The 18,406-nt window shown below is 46.5% G+C and overlaps 1 pseudogene; it reads left to right on the plus strand.

Annotated features, from left to right (window-relative positions):
- The window catches only part of LOC117189432, a 69,757-nt pseudogene that overhangs the window by 21,718 nt on the left and 29,633 nt on the right, over positions 1-18,406 (plus strand).

Below are 18,406 nucleotides of genomic sequence, written 5' to 3' on the forward strand. Positions count from 1 at the left end.
GCGGGAGGTCTGACTGCCGCGAAGCTGGCGACATGTGTCCTAAATCACGATACTCCTGGAGAAACTCCATATATTTTGCCTTAAGCTGTGCATTTTTTGCTAGCTTCCTCTCCAAATTGAGAAATCTACGTAGCGCCTGCTGATACGATTCCCCTAATTCCTCTAGACTGAATTTGGTTGGCAAACGCACGGAGTAAGCTCCGGACTCTAGGCGAATGCAGTTTGTGACGAAATGCTGTTCGCAATGAACATCTTCCTCCGAAATTGATGAGGGCGAATAATCTCCATCGACTTCCCAAAACCGCCTTACAATATCGCACAAATTAGTCTCGCAAGCGGAGATGACAGGGGGATCTTCAACGGCTGCTAGCGCCGCACGGGCTTTCTCAGAGTTTTTAATACTTCCTGACACTATCCAGCCAAGTTTCGTCTTCTGCAATGTTGGCAATTGGTCTGACAGTCGAATCTGTCCAACGCACATTAATTCGAAAAACAAACCAGCACCTATCAACAGATCGACACGCTGGGGCTTGGCGAAATTAGGATCAGCCAGTTTTAGATTATTTGGCATTGGCCAATCCTTTGCGTCTAGGCCGAAGTTAGGCTGCATTCCTGTAATTGAGGCAGTGATAATTGCAGAGAGGAAACCGCGATAGCTTTCGTCTTGAGATTGCACGACGATGTCTACAGCCTTGCTGGATGGTAGAATTGACTCTCCAATACCGGCGATTTGAACGTGAGACGGGTGAGGATCTAACTGCAGCTGATTGGCGAGTCTCGATGTTATAAAGTTAACCTGAGAAGCGGAATCTAAAATGGCACGACATGGAATAAGCGATCCAAAACGGCCCCTGACATATACGATTGCAGTAGCTAGCAGCACGTTTTGGCTAGGCAGAGATTCTTGACTCGAGGGGGAGGGCTAATATATTTGCTTGCTACTAGGGCACTTGCAGGATCATGCTGGGTCGATTCCGTGCTCGGCGAGGGCAACTCAGCGTCAGCGCCCGACTGCATGTGGAGCAGTGTGTGATGCTTGGCTTGGCAATTTCTACATGCCCCTGACTTGCAGCGTTGCAATGAATGGCCTTTGTTGAGGCAGTTTAGACATAAATGGCGCTTCTTCACCTCCTTGTATCGAGAAAAAACAGGGAGATCTATAAATGCCTGGCATCGGGATATGTAGTGATCGGAGGATTTGCAATACTTGCATGTTGAGCTATTATGATCGTTAATGGAGGTGATTAGGGTGCTAGGTTTACTTTCTCCCACCTGCTGGCTAGGAATTGTTACCATAGCCGATCCCAAATTTTCCAGCATCCGACATCTTGCTTCCAAGAATGAGGCCATGCTTGACCACCGAGGCAATCCTGACGTCGGCAAATTCTCTTCCCATTTCTCCTTGGTCTTGTGGTCCAATTTCGTGCCTATGATGAAGATCAGCAGCCCATCGGAAATCTCCTGCGGGGTCGCCAAGGTCTGAAGTGCACGCAAGTGCGAATTGATTTTATCGCTGAGCGCGCGCAAGCCGATAGCCGAGCCCTTCTCCACCCCTTGCAGCCCGAAAATAGCCTTGACGTGTGCCTGAAAATGTAACTGTCTATTATCGAATCGCAACATTAGTAAATTCAACGCCTTGTCGTAATTCTCCTCAGAAAGTTCCAAGGAACGAATCGTATCCAGCGCAGCACCATCTAGACATCCACGAAGATATTGGAATTTTTCGATGATTGGTATACGATGGTCTTTGTGCACCATTGTCGAGAACATCGAGTGGAATTCTGGCCAATCCATGTAGCTCCCACCGAATCGCGGAAGCTGCAACTCGGGCATTCGAGAACGGCCTATACTATTATAGGCGAGCAACGACGAATTCCCCTCGAGAGTATGCCGAGCCGTTGAATTGGCAACATTTACCGTGCGAGCAGCCATCAACTCCCGCGACAGCCTGGACCTAGCCTTGACATAAACATTCGAAAAGTCCAGCCGGGCATCATGGGCTAATTGCAGGAAATCCAGCCTTTCAAGGCTCGTTTGAGCGGCATCGAAATCCGCATTCATTCGCTCGAGATGCTCTAAGCGAGCTTGAAGTTCTGCCTCATCTAACTCGGCAAGCTCTTCCTTGGTGAGAAAGCGATCCATGGCCTTTAGTTGGCGCGCGATGGACTCGGCCTTGTGCTTGTAGAAATCTACATCACTCGGCATTGCTGCGTTCGCGACATTGGCAGGCTCAGGTGCTGCCATGTTGAGGTTTTAAAAGAGTCACTCAGCACGACCGAAAAAGACACACCTGTATACGTATAAACGTGGGAACCGAAAGCAAAGGGATTACAGCTAATGCCTTTAGCTGTGCGAGCTGTCCGATTCCCCTTTGTACTCCGCTTGTGTGTACTAGTGAGTTCGCTGCACTGCCTACCGCACTGCACTGACCGAATTGTCGCGCCAGAGAAATTAATAGCCAGCAATGCGTGTATGTAGGTTTATGTAAGTGTGTTTTAGCACCGAATTGTGCTTAACCGCCGAAAATTTGCTAGGGCTAACGAATGTCGATAGCGAATGATTATTAATTGACACTGCAACTCAGAGATCACGTCGGGGTCACCAAATTTTATGTGGAGATAATGTTTTTTATCCCCAATCGGCCGACTAATTATTTCGAATTAAATAAAACTCGGCGCAGAAATAAAATTACGATATGTTCTTTAATGCGTGACATCCAAATTGCAAGTGTGGCTTGCCTGCCCTTTACATTGCCGCTCCGATCGCTAAGCGCAGCTTCGCTCGGCCGACGTCGGTAGGCAGACGCAAAGCGGAGATAGCGAAGAGCGAGCTGGCAGAGAGCGTTTAGCAGGGCAAGCAATCGCAAAGTTTTAACAAACAAATGAGTGACATAGACATAAGTAACAAACAAAATAAGCGGCTGAGGGCCAAGAATTAGGTGCTATTTGGCAAGCAGCTAATCGGCTGGGTTCTGCTCCGAACAATTGCATTATTGTTTTTTTGCATTCAGGTAACTACAACTCCTTTAAAAATCAAAATTCCAATAATCCTCGAAGGGCCAAAAGAAAGGGAAGTTCTATAAACAAGTCCCGCATTATATACCTCTCATTAGATGACTTTCTGAAGGGTACTGCTCTTTAGCCTACATAAATCATAGAATACAACACGGCGTCTAAATTTACTTGGTCTTTTAACTAGAGTAATATATGGGGCAATCGGTTTGGGATTTTCCATCGACAGCCCAAAGTTTTGGGACGCACTGTAAAACGCAACCCCTTTCAACAGTTTTCTGGGGTCGAGAGGGTTTGATGTTGCGTTCAATGCATTTATGACTTGGCTAAGAAACAGGGGCAGCCGCAATAAATACATGTGTCAGGCTTTGAGTTGGGTATAGTTTGAAAGTTCGGGGAAAAGGGAAAACTTTCCATTTCCCGTAGCGGCCCCTGGACGGAGGTGTGTACCAGAGAGAACATACGGGCTGGCTGCCAATTTGTTGTTCCATGCGTGGGACTATGAATACCCTTTGACTGGCTTCCACCTGCCCCACCTGCTCGCCCCATTCATTATGATTGATTATTGAGAAAATCCAGGGCGATGTGGTACTCGCACGACGACGGCAGGCACACAAAACGTTTAACAAATGAGAAGACAGGCTTCATTTGAAGCACAAATGAACTCGTTGCGGCTCCTAATGGCATCGCTGGCTACGGCATTTCAATCAGTCTTAGGCCCCGGATCCGGTTCGGGCCACATCCGCATAAATAAATATTTCATGAGTTCAGCATCAGCTCCAGCTCCATCTCCAGCTCCTGCTCCGGTTCCAGTTGGGTTGAGCTCTAGCTCGAGTGCGTCCCCCTGCATAACTTACGACGGAGCTGTTTGTGGTATGTCTTATCTGTGGGGCAAACATACAAAGGTGGCCTGGGCGCCCTCTGCGTCCTCTTTGGTGGGGTAATTGGTTGAGGTGGCGTTCATAAGATTGACTCGACTACCGAATGAAATGGTTTCCCCCAAATGATTGATGGCCATGAGTGCGGTGGCTGGGTGCCAGGGTGCCAGAGTGCAGGCCGGGTCTGGGGTAAGCCCAAAGGTTAAATTGCTTACGGGCTCTGTGCGGGTCTGGAGTTTAGATTTATATGCCAACCAACAAGGGTCTCGTCTCTCACTTGGCCTTGAAACGGTACCCATCCCGCGCCCCAGCGTTCCACTCCCACCAACCGCACTGGTACTCACTAATTGGACCCGCTCCAAAGAGCCTTTCAACAGCATTCTGTTGAGCCCATTCCGAATGCTAATTTGTCAATAGAAAGTTTTAATTGAATTTTGTTCACATGCTGAGAATCAATTTATGCAGTTTTCCCGGTTAACAGAGGCGTTTTGAATTTCGGTTAAGCTCGGAAAAGCTTCGGCTGGGAAGAGCTTTCGCTTAACAGTGTCCTGTGGCTGTGGCTGAGGCTGTGCTTCGCAGCTTTCGGGCTCTCTCTTTCGGTCGAAAAACGTAAACAAATACAGACAAATAACAGTGGCCGGCATCCGGGCGCGTCAGCTGTTGGCGCCTCCAGGACTCACCTCGCTGTGGTGGATTTCCAGGGAGCCTGCGCCGCTTCCTTGGTGCCTCGTTCTCGTGCCACTCGGCTTCAGTCCCAATACCAGTGCCGACACGTGCGAAAGCGTATCCGCGTGTATAAAAACGAGCTATTCTCAAACCGTAACGCTCGAAAACAAGTTTCAAAAAGCAGGTGTTGTGGCTCGGAAAAGCGAAGGACAATTCGTTGAGAGACTATGTATACAAGCAATTGCTCGAAATAATATTTGTGCTTAAAAAAGTGTACAAGTGAATGAACATGATAATAATGTAAAAGCACAAAAATCATCACAGTTAAATCCATTTTCAAATCAATTAATAAAAGTATTTAAATAACATTAAAACAAAAAAAGTATGGAAGCACAGATAGCATTAAAGAGACATCATTTGAAGAGTGGAGCTTAGTTGGTATTTTTGTTATGGGGATCAATGAGGGCTCCACACAGAAGTTCAGTCACTTGCCGGGAACTTACATTCTTCCTTCCTAGGCTTCTCCTTCCCTCGACAACAGCCAGCAGCCAGGGACATGGATGTGGATGTGGATGCGAGATCCAAAGTTGTTGACAAACTTTCCAGAAGTCAAAACCATTTATGGTGGCTTGACACGCGCCACATGTTACGAGCGAGACTTAGTGGAGTCAAATGGGGAGGATTAATTGGATTCAATATTAATAATCAAACGGGGGGAGGGCGGATGGAAGCCAGAGAAGCGAATAGCCAAGTCTCTAATTAGCAGCGGGTCGAGTGGGGCAGGAGAGAGCTGCGCAGCGTTGACAAGTCCTCCGTCAGCTTGTCCGCCTGTTCGCCGTTCATTCATTCTTTCTTTACGTCTGGCCAAGTAATTGAGTTATTTCTCTTGGATTTTTACCATTTTATTATTATTAAATGGCTGCTGCGACAAGCTGTTAATGGCGTCCCATAAAATGGCGTTTCTCACACATACAGCCAAGCATTTGCGTGCTTGTATGGCTCTTCAAGTGTGCTCAAGATCCAGCGCGTTGCCTAAGCGGCGTCATGATTCTTTTAATGGCTACTTGAACGGAAATTAACTGACAGCGACAGATGAATGAAAGCGACAAGCTCTCCGCCTTTGTGGCACCCAAGTACAGCCGCCGCAGACCCTTAAAGCCGCACATCCTGCTTGCCGAACCGACTACAGTCGGGCATGAAATGCGGTACGGTACTGCGCTTTCACGCGACTTCAAGTCTCGCCTCTCGCTCGAACTTTTCCAAATATTTGCACATTGAAATGTCAAACAAGCTAATTTGGCACATAATTCCAATTTCAAATGCATATGTACGCACACACATACATGCTCCTACTCGTGTGTATAGGAGGTGTGTGTGTGCGCACTCACACAATCTACTCTACAAATTTCCGTCCATGATAAACAGAAATGTCAAGCAATTTTTACCGAAATAACTGTAAGAAGAAGAACAACAACAAAAACAAACGAGGGGGAACGTTGTGAGTTGCTGCGGACACCGCAACTCTACAGTTATACCCGATACTTAGTCAGTATGGCTCTCCTCCGACAAACGCCGCGAATATTAAACGACACGACAAAGAGTGCGTGCGAGAGAGACAGAAAATCAGTCTGAGCGTGACGTCGGGCGCTGCGTAGCCACTGCAAATTGATTTCTTGCTTTTGGCTACAAAAATGATCCGATCTGATCCAGATTCAGCAATCTGATAGATATGGTCGTTATCTATGATTCTGCGCTTTTAGTTTTCTCGAATCTGCAATATTGTGGATGCAACAGATTTTCGTTCTTTGTGGGGGCGGAAGGGGGTTGGGCGAAATTCTGAGATATACGTTTTATAGTGAGATCTAACAGAAGTGCGGATACCAAATTTGGTTACTCTAGCCTTAATAGTCGCTGAGATTTGTGGATGCCCCAGATTTTCGTCCTTTGCGGGGGCGGAAGGGGGTGTGGCGAAATTTGGACACGAAACGGTCAAGGTCCGATATCACAGGAGTGTGGATACCAAATTTGGTTGCTCTGGCTCTTATAGGCTCTGAGATCCTTGAACTCATATCTTGCAATTGTCAAAACCGACCATGAAACCTGTGTGTTAGAGAGAGACAGAGCGAGAAAGAATGAAATTGTTTTCTTGATTCTTGATATACGATCTGGTTGAGATTTTACACTCTAGAACATATAGTCATCCTCTACGATTCTACGATTTTGGTTTTATCGTATCTTTAAAAATGTGGATGCCACAGATTTTCGTCCTTAGTGGGGGCGGAAGTGGGCGGGGCGAAGTTTTGAAATATTTTTGTAGCAGTGACATATCACAGAAGTCTGGATCCAAAACAACGTTGCTCTAGCTCTTATAGTCTTTGAGCACTAGGCGCTGAAGGGGACGGACAGACGGACAGACGGACGGACGGACAGACAGACAGGGCTCAATCGATTCGGCTATTGATGCTGATCAAGAATATATACTTTATGGGGTCGGAAACGATTCCTTCTGGACGTTACACACATCCACTTTTACCAAAAATCTAATATACCCCAATACTCATTTTGAGTATCGGGTATAAAAACCCAAATGCAAATTGCTTTTCGGGCGAAGAATATGAAAATTATGAAATATGTGCGACATTTCTATTTGCATACATTTGGCCAAAAGCAACGTAGGAGTGGTGGGGAGAGGGGGAGAGCAAACACTGCCACATCAGTGTTCAGTGTTCAGTGGGAGGGAGAAGGCAAGAGGCGAAGGAGCGGCCCAAATGATAAGCAAAGTCAATTTACGTGAGAGGTGAAACACGTGGAGGAAGCACGAATGAAGGAACAGAGTTCTTATTGAAAATCGGCTCGAAAATCCTCAAAAATTATGCAAATCTTCGAAAATGCATGCGGGCGAAAAGCGACCTCTAATTATGTAGATCATGTGGCACGGTTCTGTATGTCACGATTCGATCAAAAAATATTAATTTAATTTATTGTGACGTCTCTCTTTGCTTGTGGTTTAAATAGCGCCACTTTTTTTAATATGATACTTGATCTCACGCGACTCACGAGACTATCAAACATCCTGCAAAATTGCTCTGCACCGATGTGTACACATCAAAGCCTTCGCCTGGCTGCCCTCAACATCCACTACTAGCACTGAATAATTAAATCTAGGAAAACATATCTAAAACAGCACGAACAAGTTTTAAATAACATTAGCATTCAAATTGAATGCAAATTGCATTTTGATGCGCTCTGCTTTTTCCATGAAAAGTTCGAAACGCAATAAATTATGTTTATATTTTCTAATTTTCAAGGAATTGTAGTACGTCGAATTTAATTAAAATAATAGCAAAGGGCATGTGGTATGTGCCAAATGTTCAATTGTTAATTGCATGTAACAAATATTATTTTAGTAAAAAAAACTTCCACTAGGAGTTGGGAATAATGGCCACCTGTAATGCTACGGGAAACATTTGATGACCTTTGCCCACTCACTAGCCCATTCATTCGCTTATGACTTCATTTGCGTTGCGGTTCATCAACTCTCACTTAAGCCCCTCTGAATGGGGGACAGAATAACTTCACCTTTGGCGGCCATTTCACTTTTGTTCACCTTTCCGTTGTTTGTTTTGCACGGCCATCGCATGCAAACGTACCCAAACAGCCACACAAACACTCGAGCGGACACTCACACGTGCGGTCGGACCTCAGAGGGATCAGGGAATCGAGTGAAGTGTAAAAAGACTAGCACGCTTAACGCTTTGTAATGCGCTTTTGTTTGGGCCAAAAGCCATTAAGCTGGCCAAGTGATAAATTTGCTACGCTTTTGGCTACTCAAGGCGGCTCTGCATCTGCTCTGCCATTGGCCCGCTCTGTTCTGTGCTGTTCTCTAATGTTCTTCTCTGGTGTATTAACTGGAACTGGCTGAGAAAGGTCTCGTGCGGTTTTTGGCCAAGTTTAGAGCGCAGAAGTGATTTATGTTCGCATACCGGGTGATGACATTACCCTTTGCCTCTGTGGCCATGACTGTGGCCAAGGAATGCCCTGTGCCTGTGGCTGTGCCTGTGTCTGTGCCCGTTTGCTTGTTGAATGTAATGACGTCATTGCGGACAAATTGCCTCCTATTTAACGGCAATCGATTGCTTCCGCACGATTAGGTATGCTAAGCGAAAGGGGCATGTGACAGCAACAGTTTGCCTCGGAGCCACTGTCTGCTCCTCTTTCACTTTCACTTCCACTTCCACATTCACTCCACTTCCTTCTCGTTTCTCTGCTGTTTTTGCCCTGTTTTGACATGTCGTACCCTTGCGGGGGTGACGCCTACTTTTAAAACTGTTGCGCGTTTGGCCGACAGCCATGGCGTGCCGTTGTCTCCGGCACTTCCTTCCCTCTACCGCGCTCCCTTCTCCTTCTGTGCGTGTCCCTTTGCCGCTCTCCCGGGTTGGACGCGTGCCAACTTTCACTGGAAACAGGAAAGGACACGCAACGCAGGAGCACCAGTGGCACCAGAAATAAATACTAATCAACAAGTTTGGGAATTCTCGAGGAAATCGATACGACCAGCTGATACCTCGAAGGCGATCTGTACAGTGCTCATTATCATTCTGAAAGTACATATGAACTGGTGGAGCAGGTTCATCTGCCGCTCCCGCATATCCTATCCAATACCAATCCTTTGTAATGTGAGCAGCGAGCAGCTGCTCGAAAGACATCAAAGCCATTTCTGGTCTGGGATTAGAGGCGAGAGGGATATCAGCATATTTTTTGCGGGATTTGTGTGCAATCAAGACGCCAGCCCATTAAAACGCGACCTTCACTCAATTTAAACGATTCAGTCATCAAATTTATTATGCTGTACATAAAGCCAGGTCATAAACTCTGTGCAGAAATCATAAAACCGAACCGAAACGAAACGAAGGGCAGGGTCTCTAAAAGAGTTCACGAACTGTGACGTCTTTCGACTTCCTTCGTCCGGGGTCGTCGTCGACAACGGGCGGTGTCTGGACGGTGAAACAAAAGCAGTGGCATGAGAAAACATTTAAATTTAATGCACTCAAAATTGATTCGTTGGCCACCAGCCAACAGTGAGTTCCAATTCGGATTCGGATTTTGCCAGCTCTGCTCCTGCGCTTGAGTGTTAATGCAAATGTTTGCATACATTTAGGCGACACACGATTCTGACATCCAGAGGAACTATTTCTCTGTCTCTGGTCTCGGCATCTGTCTGTCTGTTGTCCTGGCAAGTGGGGCACAGAATACCGGGCTGAACCGCACTGAGTGTCGTTCCGCTTGTGCCAATCGATAAACCTAATGAGCTGTGAGACAGACAGCTGAGCAGCAGACAGAGCGAACGAGGAGCGGAGTGGGCGGAGTGGAGCGGAGCCCCGCGTGGGGGCTTGTTTTAAATTAACCTTCAGATGAGACTGAAAATAACTCGTAGAAAAGAACGCTAGCAACACTTCCTCGAGCAGTGATGGATGATGCTCGGAAGGGGCGGTTCTACAAGTCAAAATTTGGGTTACTTACCCCCCCGAGACCCCGACTGGCAGCGGCTCGACTGTAAGCCCATAATAAGTGTGAGCCATGGGGCCAGCCAATTATTGTAATTGCCACGCACACGATTGGGGTGCCACATCACACTTGCATTACGACTACGCGCAACTACTTATCAAGCCAAAACAGGGCGTATACTTGATGTGGAGCAAACAGACACAGTCGGGTACACGCACGGGATTTCCAAAGAAAGCACTTCGATTAATCACTTCGAATGCCTAAATAATTCAGAGCCCAGTCGTTGCTATGCAAATTGCATTTGGGGGACAGAATGAATGAACGGATACGTGCCAGTAAAGAAGGGGCACGGAAAACTGCATTAAAGAGCACAAAAGGCAGAAGACCTGAATCAATCAGCACCCATGGGGCAGGAGTCGCTGGCGATGTCATTGTGGCAAAGAAAGTTCAAAGTTCATGGACTGGAGACAGGAGCCAGGCAAAGGGGGAACAGCTCTCGACGTTTTCTAATTGGAAGTCCCGGGATTAAGGGCAAGAAGCGAGACAAGCGTACCAAAAGCCATAAAGTGCAGCCGCAGCTGTCTTCGGGGCCAGATCGAAAATGTAAATTGAAGACACTCCTAGGAGGAGGACAACACAAGACAGGACAAGACAAGACAAGACTGAGGTATCAAGTTTGGTGTCGAATTCCTCAAAAACATGGAAGGACAACCGCGGACTGTCCTTTGACTGTGACAATTCATGTCCTGGTGGCTGTCATTCATCAATGTGTCACTTAAGAAGTCTACTCAGGTCACGTCTAATGATTTGGCTTTCTGTCTGTCTGTCTGTCAGCGAGAGTCGAAAGCCGTAAAGCCCTTAAGAGCCACTCGATGAAAAATGGATCCACTTAAAGCCAGAGGCTTAAGAAATCTCTGTTTAATATGAATTTAATATGCCATTAAACAGCAATAGTTCAAGAGTTTGAACGGCAGAATTCGGCTTACAATTACAGCAACAAGCAAAAGGGGAAGGAAGGCGATGGTAAATAGCCGATTCATGAATTTTAATTAATGCAAAGAATTGAAAAGTGTATGGCAGACAAAAGGGGAAAGCTTTAATTCGATGTCAGGCAATAAATGGTGTAAAAAGAGGGCTTTAACGGCTGGCTCAGCTACCGGTTTCCGGTGTGCGGGTGTGCCGGTGTGCCGTGCTCTTTCTTTTCAAGGCTATGGTCGTTTGGGCAATAAATTTATTAATGACCAAGGAACATACAGAGGAATGACCACAGCACAACAGCACCCACTCGGCCAACAAAAAAAATCATGTTAAACAAGCTATAAATAAGTGTGCGAGTGTCTGCCATCGGGTGTGCGAATGTGTTGTGCTCTGTCCTCAATTGCGTGCTCAAACAAAACAAAATTAATTGCCGAGCCTGGACAATGAATTCTGATCAAAGTTGGAGCACAGCCCACAGTGCGGCAAACTCTTAAAGCTTCTGAGCGAACCGCAGCCCACCCAAAAAAACAGCCCTATTTCGACGCCCAGAAATAGTTTTCAGAGCAGGCCAGACCAGGTCGCACACATATCGAGAATAGAGATCACAAACTGTAATGCAATCCGACGCGACGCTCAGAGTGTGAAATTACCTAAAGTGCTACGTGCTTTGCCGCCTTTGAGCCAATGGAACATCTATTATGCAACATGGCGGCCAATAGTCGCAACTCGTCCTACAACTGTCTGTCGTCATGGGACTCCTACGATCGAATACCCAGGTAAGAAGAGAAGCTGAGAAGCAGGAAATCAAGTACTCGCAGCGGGGGCCTAACTCAATTCGAAATTCGATTTGAGCGCGCTGCACAACCTGACTGCCATTAGAAGGTCAAAGGCGGAGCGAGGCATCTCGATGGCCCGCCAAGGTGTTGAATCATAATCGAATCAACTAAAAGCGTACCCTTGCGTGGAGAGGCACTGCGATGCTAACTGACATAATAAATAATTAATAAACCTGAAACAGGACGACTGCAATGCAAATTGAAATAGGAATAGGAAATTAGTGCCGGAAATCCCCTCATCCTCTGCAAAACGCATTCTCCCTGCACTCAAGTTTAAGCTCAGTGCAGCTTACGTCCTCCTTGGGGAGTCCTCCAGAGGGCTCTTTACTCTTTACGAGAGGCAATCAATGCAGCCTTTCCGTCGGACGGTAGACTTAATGGATACTCCAGCAGAGATACGTTCTATATATACATACAATAGATAAGATCCATTAAGGCAGCAATAAACCTGCACGGAACAAAAAGGAAGAAAAAGTCGTGGGCCGGGTGGGAAAACGTTTTCTTGGAACTCTTTCGGCCCTTTTCCGGCCCTGCCCAGAAATGCAATTTGTTGCCGCCTCCCCCACGCATAGAGTGGACAAAAAGCGTCTGAATTCCCCTGCGTATGCCATTGTGTAGAACGCAAGCCGAACAACAAAAAAACTTTTGAAGGCATTGGTGGGCCAGGACCTGGGCCTGGGCCTGGGCCAGGGTCTCCAGGTCCAGCCAGGTCTCCTTTGTGGTCTTTGATTCGCTTGGCTTTAACGGTTTCCTTTCGTTTCAAGCCAAATTTTATCGAGGCGGGAATGTAATCAAATCTCGCACGAACACAGAAACTCGAGCCCCCGACCCCAGCGAAGTTAAATCAAATTTCCACCCAAAAAGCGGCAAAATCAAAAATCAATAAAGGTAAAACAATCTTAGCAGAACCGAACCCCTCCGGGCTGTGCTACCCATTTTGGTAATAGCTAAAAGACTTCAGCTTTAAACTCAATATCTATAATTGAATGATGGCACAACAAAAACACATTAACTTTCAATTTGTCTTTAGCTTGGCTCAGCCTCAGGCCAACAACAGCTCAAATTTAAAGGCAAAAAAACACTAACAGAAATTTGGGATAGCTATCGCCTTCTCGTAGTTTGCTTAGGACTCGGAAAAGGCACCTATACCATATGTATATATCATCAATATCATTCTAATATTAAAACATGAACTTTAATTATTAAACCCAACAATAAATCCTTCGATTCTAGTCGGGACTACATACTCGTATGTTTTAGCGCCTTGGGTTTTTGTGACATTCAAAAATTGATTTGGTTGCCATTTCCCATTTCAAAAGGGAATTCCCATCAGGTTTTTGCCACCCGCTGTTGCCGCTGCTGTTTCTGTTGCATGCGCACCAGAATTATTTTTTGATGCAAATATTTGCATTCATTCATATTTCCATATGAATATTTATTTATTTTTGATTGCAGCAGCAGATCTCTCTGCTCTGGGTTCTGGGTTCTGTGCTAAATCCTCAAATCGGTGGGAAAACTACTCAAAGTGACAAGTGATTTGCGCGCATTCCCTCTGGCGGGGCTTGGCCCGAACTTGTGGCCATGTGGCAAAAGATTGTGCCGCGTTCAATGGCCAGAAAGGAGGAATGAACCCGCCGAAACAAACCGCAAAAGAGTCAGCCAAATGTTCATTCCACTGCGCGATTTTCTAGGAGGTCAGAGTTGATTGTATGCAGTCGCTCTAGGAGCGACTGATAACTGATTGGTCACTTGAGGGAGGGTGGTGTGGGTGGCGCTCGTTAATTTCACCACGCTCTCGGTGCAGTCATCGTCCTCAGCTTTTGAATGGCCCCCAAGGTGCCATTGCTGACGGGAGCAGCTTGAACTATTTTCTCTGCCTCCTGGACAGACTCTTTCCCGGGGCTGTCTCTGCGTGCGTTAACCTTGAAATTCACTGCTCGCAATAAGATGAGCCGCAGTCCTGAGTTCCCGGAATACATCCCCGAAATGTGCCAGGACAGAACAAAGGCTGGCACAGCCCCAAAAGGTGCCAAGCAGTTAATTAAGTTGTTCTCTTGTCTCTGCCTTTGTGCCGGCAGATGGGGTCTGCGCCTTAAGATGCTCCTTTAATTACTTAAGCCTCGTACTCAGCCGCCTCGCCACTCCTTACACAATGTCTGGTGCAGTCAAGTGTCTAGTGTAAGATAGCCGCTTGGCTGTTTCGCAAATGCTTCCTTTGGCTGTCTCTTCCACCCCCGGAGACCATTTGTGGCCTCTCCGCCAGCTGGAGATATTTGATGCAAAACTTACGAAGTTCATGGAAATTTTCTGCACTTGACTTATGGCCATCTCCTCCATTCCCTTACCTTCCCTTCCCTTCTATCCTTCTGGGCTTTTGTCGAATAAACGATTGCATGGCGTCTTGTTGCTCATACGCCATGTTATCCCAAGTTCTAGATACTCGCTCTGACAGCGGATGTGCTGCAACAGTCATGAAGAGGAGCAAGTATGGAAGGAGAGTGGAAGTCGACCCTAAAAGCTACAGCGTTTATTGAGAAGAAGAGCCGGCAGGCTCCTCTGATCTCATGCACACACGCATCGATGGGAAAGCCTTTGATAAGAACTGACGTTTATTGAAGACCAGATATTATCCCCCACTGGGAGCAGAGCAAGAGCAGCCACTTACAGACGCCCTTGGCCCCTGAGAGGCATGAACACGAATAAGACAGTCACGTGGGTGCACGTCTGCCACGTGCCACCGTCCACTGCTGCCTTATTCCACTAAGTCCCTTTGTGGCGCAGAAGGGGGCTGTAGTGCAGCCGGCTGCGTCGCTTAATGTGATAAGAAAGCGCATCCATCTTCAAGTGCAGGAGCAGTGTATGTGCCTGTAGGCAACTCCAAGCAATAGTTCTTATAAAGTCTTACAAAGGCTTTGATCGAATTTAATTTAGATCTCATCGTTAACATTTTCCTCTTTTGCGTCTTTGCAGAGTTCGTGTGGAGTACTACGTGAATGAAAACACATTTAAAGAAAGACTGCAACTCTATTTCATTAAGAATCAGCGTTCAAGTAAGTGCCCTCTCCGGACACACAACACATCTCTGGGGGCGACTCCATGTACACACATATTATCTTTGAATTAACTAAAATATTTGGGTTGATCAAAAAAAATAAACAAGGTGGAGCGTGTAGTTGAATTTGATTAGTGATTCGGGAATGGGAAATGGGCCAAAACGGAAACGTCTCCTGACCACCCACTGACATCCACTCATAGATACACTCACCCACGAACACAGACAGACAGGCAGACAAACAGACAGGCAGACAGACAGACAGACAGCCACAAGAATGACATTACAAAGTCGAATTCGATAATCTTGGGTAAATATTGATTTGGAAAGGAAATAATTGAGCAGGTAAACAGGAGGAGGCACTGCGATTGGGGAAGGTGGTGGAGGAACCACCCTCTTTGGCCGACATTCGTCTTCGTATTCGTATTCACATTGTATTCATTGAATTGACCCAAAATCTTGCACGCCCTCTCCACGAAAAGGCTTACGCATACGAATTGCCGATTTATTCCTTAAGTTACTGTCGTGTGTTCTGTACATAATACGTGTGATATTGGATAAGAATCCAACATTTATAACTTGGTGAGTACGGAGCATTGAATAGGCCGTAGGCCTTGAGTACATTGCTGATTGATGGCCTTCCCATTCCCCCCCCCCCCTTCGCGCACATTCCCCCACAGCTATGGCTGCGAGGTGGGCAATAAGACAGAGTTCATCATTTCGGCCAAACTCACGGAGGAGGAGTTCCAAGAGAGTCCGATCATCAACTGGGATGCCATACTCTGGGTGAACCGGCCCACGGTGCTCTGGGTCCTGCAGCTGCTCCTAGCCATGGTGTCGCTAACGCAATCCCTGGTTCTCACATATCTAGGCTATAAGGTGAGTAGTCCCGCCCACTGGGCTCCCCTCTAAGCGTTCTCACACTTGTCTTTGCAGGGCAACATTTGGCAGCAGATACTCTCATTTCACTTTATACTAGAATTAGTAACGACAATACCCTTTGCACTAACGGTAGGTCCATCCATCAGAGAGAAGGTGAAGGTCAATCCATAGTGAATTAACCCCTTTGCAGATCGTTCATCCTCCACTACGGAATCTCTTCATTCCCATCTTCCTCAACTGCTGGCTGGCCAAGCGCTCGCTGGAGAACATGTTTGTGAGTAGAAAACCATACAGTTTCCGCATTTCCCACTTACGCATAACCAAAAAAACCCTATATTCCCCTCCCAGAATGACCTTCATCGGGCCATGCAGAAGTCTCAGTCGGCTCTGTCCCAGCAGCTGACCATCCTGTCGGCCACGCTGCTCTGTTTGGTGTTTACCAGGTGAGGACAGGAATGTGGCACATGTACCTCTGTGGCATACCGTACAACCACTGTTTTTCAGCGTTTGCGGCATCCAGCACTTCCAGCGGGCTGGCCATCGGCACTTGAACCTGTTCCAGAGCACGTACTATGTGGTTGTGACCTTCTCCACAGTGGGCTACGGCGACTTTGTTCCGGACATTTGGCCCTCCCAGCTGTACATGGTCAGCATGATTTGTGTCGCCCTCATTGTGCTGCCCACGCAGGTGAGTCTACAGAATGTGGGGGGATGCCATTGGATGGAATCGGTAGATATGGGATGGGATAATTTGGTATGCGATGGGATTCGAATGAATGAGGCGGGATCCATTGCCGAGTAGTTCCATTGAGAAGCTAATATCTCATGGTCGAGCAAACTGCACATCAAATATTTATGTTCCATAAGCCAGAACGAACCGTATCCTCATCCATCATTATACCCGATACTCAAAATGAGTATTGGGGTATATTAGATTTGTGGTAAAAGTGGATGTGTGTAACGTCCAGAAGGAATCGTTTCCGACCCCATAAAGTATATATATTCTTGATCAGCATCAATAGCCGAGTCGATTGAGCCCTGTCTGTCTGTCCGTCCGTCCGTCTGTCTATCTGTCCGTCCCCTTCAGCGCCTAGTGCTCAAAGACTATAAGAGCTAGAGCAACGATGTTTTGGATCCAGACTTCTGTGATATGTCACTGCTACAAAAATATTTCAAAACTTCGCCCCGCCCACTTCCGCCCCCACAAAGAACGAAAATCTGTGACATCCACAATTTTAAAGATATGAGAAAACCAAAAACGTAGAATTGTAGAGAATGACCATATCTTTAAGACTGCGGAATCTGAATTGGATCGGATTATTATTATAGCCAGCATCAAGAAAACAATTTCATTTTTTCTCGCCCTGTCTCTCTCTAACACACACGTAGCATAGGCGGCTTTGCTTAGAGTAAAACATTAGCGCCTAGATCTCAGAGACTACAAAAGCTAGAGCAACCAAATTTGGTATCCACACTCCTAATATATCGGACCGAGACGAGCTTGTTTCAAAATTTCGCCACACCCCCTTCCGCCCCCGCAAAGGACGAAAATCTGGGGATATTCAAAAATCTCAGAGACTATTAAAGCTAGAGTAACCAAATTCGGTATCCGCACTCCTGTTAGATCTTACTATAAAACGTGTATTGCATCCACAATATTGCACATTCGAGAAAACTAAAAACGCAGAATCATAGATAATGACGATATCTATCAGATTGCTGAATCTGGATCAGATCAGATCATTTTTATAGCCAATAGGAACAAATCAATTTGCAGTGGCTACGCAGCGCCCGACGTCACGCTCAGACTGATTTTCTGTCTCTCTCGCACGCACTCTTTGTCGTGTCGTTTAATATTAGCGGCGTCTGCCGGAGGAGAGCCATACTGACTTAGTATCGGGTATAACCGTAGAGTTGCGGTGTCCGCAGCAACTCACAACGTTCCCCCTCGTTTGTTTTTATGCTCGTGTCTGTATTTGTGTGTGTAGGCGGGAAGACTCTGGTCATCAATCGATATTAATAAGTATGGATGCTGTCAGTGGAAATTGTTTACCAGTTTTCCGTCTGTCTGTCTATGGACTCCCGCCCCTACCGGACGGAGCAACTGACGGACTGACTGCCATGTTGAACAATTTGCAAACAATTGTTTTATCAGCAAAAACAGGCATGGACAAGAGTAGAAGTGTAGATTCCATAGAACAATAAACGCCAGAATGGGACAGAGCTCCAAACGCCGAAGCGCACACACCCTTGTTTGAGGCGGAATCAAAGAATCTGGGGATTCCGTGAGGGAAACCAGATCGCGATACGACAGCGGAATGTGCATTTTATACACTCCCATAAACGGTGCCTTGGTGTTTTCAACTATGACCGAATCGATAATGGTCGTCTGGGGAACTGGAGACAGAAACTAGGAGAAGGAAGTTAAATTCGAATTGGAACTGGGAAAAACACCGTGTGGATACAAGAGAAAGGAAACTTGAACGACTAAAATATAAAATGGGAATGAGAAAAGTAAATGTCATCAACTCTAAAGAGAGATCTGTAGCTGATGGTATCCGTCCAGGAAAGGGTGTGCATCATATAGATGGCGTATCG

The sequence above is a fragment of the Drosophila miranda genome, assembly GCF_003369915.1.
Source record: "Drosophila miranda strain MSH22 chromosome Y unlocalized genomic scaffold, D.miranda_PacBio2.1 Contig_Y1_pilon, whole genome shotgun sequence".
Classification (NCBI taxonomy): domain Eukaryota; kingdom Metazoa; phylum Arthropoda; class Insecta; order Diptera; family Drosophilidae; genus Drosophila; species Drosophila miranda.